Raw genomic sequence first — 2,808 nt, 5'->3', positions numbered from 1 at the left:
TGCATTTAAAACTGTGACGACTTGTCTGACACCCGTATCTGGGCTCTGTGATGAGTTTGCACAGAAACCACTTTATCCACATCTCTTATTTCGGAATGGTGTGCAAAATCTGTAAATCTTTATCCTTACGACAGAAGTCCGAATTGATCCGAGCCAGCAAACTGGATCGAAAGATGACAAGACTCCAAGTATATTTTGGATCTGCAATGGTTGGCTCCGTTTGGCTTCAGGTCTGTCTGACTGGCCGCGCCTACTGCCCTATATGGCCTATGCCCGAGAGTGAGCTAGGCCAGCTGTAAGTATTGCTATAAATGTACTGTGAAATTTAGTACACCCAGAGAAGTAGAGAGCTCTAGCAACCATTGTAAGGGAGAGTGCGGGGGCGAGGGCACATAGTGTCACCTTTGAAAGTCTTCTCTCGTACTACCTCTAAATATTGGGTTCTGAGAATTGGAAAATAAGGAAATCTCTGAAATTTACTTGGTTCGACTCGGCCTGCTGCTCAGCTCGTCATTTCCAGGAAAACTCGTGGATGCAAACTGGAATTTTTTAAATTTCATCAGACAAATTTATACTAAACATACCTAAAAGAAAAGAAGCAAATTTCCGTAGTATTTATTGGCCGAGCGATTAGCGAAGCCTATTACTCCACTGAGGATCAAAAAGTTTCGCGTCTGTTTGTCTGTGTGTGTGTTTGTGTTTGTCTGTACGCACGATAACTCGAGAACGAATTGAGCTAGCGACCTGGGATTTTCAGGGTCGTTTTGTATCATAAAAAGACAGATCGAGTTCGAAGAACAGCATTCAAGCTCAAAAACTGGATTTTTAAAAAATCGAAAACCACAGGTCCCTGAAATGACGTTTTTTAAAAATATTTTTTAAATGTTTTCTATGGGGTAACTCATCAAAGTAGAGCCCTACGGGCGAAAATTTCGTCCGTTTGGCTCTATCTCTAACCGTTTAGGCGCCACAGGGAGTTTCTGACGAGCCCGTATCTTCGTGTATTTTTTTGCGCCTCCCAAATGGGGTGTCAGCGCCGCAGGCCTAGGTAGATGTATGCCAGGCGCGTCGCAGCCTAACAGTGTTTCGTGAAATATCGCGAAGCCTGTTACGCGAGACGTGGTCTGGCGTACATCTACCTAGTTTATTTAAATGTCATTAACTTTTCTTGGGCACGATAGGTTCTGCCATAAGGGGCCATCGTCAAGAATAATAATAAACTTTAGGGTGAAAGCAATAGGCACCCCTAACGGGTACCTAAAAATTCTAACGATAACTCGTTAATCGGTCGGTAACTTAAGGAAGGGTGCACAATCAGCTCGCTTACTACCCTGTTAAAACTAGGAGAATCTTAATGATCTTAGGCTTCGCCCGTTACTATTTCATTGGTTGAAAGAACAAAAAGAAGTGTGAAAAATTTAATTGTTATTAGTTTAAGGAAACCTTTTAACCTTGTTATCACTGTCATTTTAGGAAAACCTGCTGTGCACGATGATCCTACCCAAAAAATTGAAGGACAAGCCAGAAAAGTGGTACACTGTCTTGAACAAACTAACTGCTGACAATAAAGGTCCTAGCTGTGTTTAACAACTAGCTCTTGGCAAAGGCAAAATGGTCTCGTAAAACTTGAAAAAAAAATGTGTTTTCTTTTTTTAGAGAGAAAAGTGGGGAAATAAAGATGAAGCCAACCTAAACTAACTAGGTAGATGTACGCCAGACCACCACGTCTCGCGTAACAGGCTTCGCGATATCTCACGAAACACTGTTGCGCTGCGACGCGCCTGGCATACATCTACCTAGGCCTGCGGCGCTGACACCGAAGTCGGGTAGCGCAAAAGTTTACACAAAGACACGGGCCGGCCGGCCCGTCAACATCCCGTCACTTCGACTAAGCATGCAGGGTTGTACATTTTTTCGCTTGTTTTCGTTAAAAACTCCCTGTGGCGCCTAAACGGTTAGAGATAGAGCCAAACGGACGAAATTTTCGTCCAGAGGGCTCTATTTTGATGAGTTACCCATTAGAAAACTGTAAAAAATATTTTTAAAAAACGTCATTTGTGGGAGCTGTGGTTTTTGATTTTTTTTAAATCCAATTTTTGAGCTAGAATGCTCTCCTTCGAACTCGATATGTCTTTTTATGATACAAAACGACCCTGAAAATCCCAGGTCGCTAGGTCAATTTGTTCTCGAGTTATCGTCCGTACAGACAAACACACAGACAGACAAACAGCCGCGAAACTTTTTGATCATCACTGGAGTAATAGGCTTCGCTAATCGCTCAGCCAACAAACCTAACTCGATGCAGAAAATCAGAAATGCTTCTGTTAATGTAAAATAAAAATGAAGCAAACCAAAACTAACATGTTTGATTTTACCCATAGCATATATTGAAAAGGAGTGAACTCCAATCAAAGGGAAGATAGAGGCTAAAGACAAATGATGAAACTATGTTAAGTAAAATAACATTGAACAACGGGTCAGTTAAACCAAAATAAAGATTTATTTTAATCATGTAACAACACATAGCTGGAACCAATTAATTCTTAAAAAATTAAATAACAGATTCAATACAAATTACATAATTCATGTGCGCGCCACTGCTAGAGGGCATTGAAAGATCAGGGCGACGTTTAACTGGAGATTCTTCAAATGAATCATCACTCCTTCTCTTTCTTGCAGCTGCAGCAGCAGCCTCCCTTTTCTCAATTGAAGAGATTAAACTCGCTTTTGCTTCATCAATTTGTGCAAAAAAAACACAAAAAAACATTAGCATAGGAATGAACTGGAAAAATTATATTATAGCTAAAA

At 40.8% G+C, this 2,808-nt stretch overlaps 1 protein-coding gene across 1 annotated transcript in view; it reads left to right on the top strand.

Annotated features, from left to right (window-relative positions):
* The first annotated feature begins 115 nt into the window (after positions 1-115).
* LOC127751050 (uncharacterized) overlaps positions 116-2,808 on the top strand; it is a 49,699-nt gene continuing 47,006 nt past the window's right edge. Inside the window, exon 1 of the mRNA XM_052273996.1 lies at positions 116-295. The gene's annotated coding sequence lies outside the window, so the exon portion shown is untranslated. The remainder of the gene's footprint in view (positions 296-2,808) is intronic.

This window comes from Frankliniella occidentalis, unplaced genomic scaffold, assembly GCF_000697945.3.
Source record: "Frankliniella occidentalis isolate FOCC.00 unplaced genomic scaffold, Focc_3.1 Scaffold323, whole genome shotgun sequence".
NCBI classification, from domain to species: Eukaryota; Metazoa; Arthropoda; class Insecta; order Thysanoptera; family Thripidae; genus Frankliniella; species Frankliniella occidentalis.
This window is presented reverse-complemented; position numbering and strand designations above follow the sequence as displayed.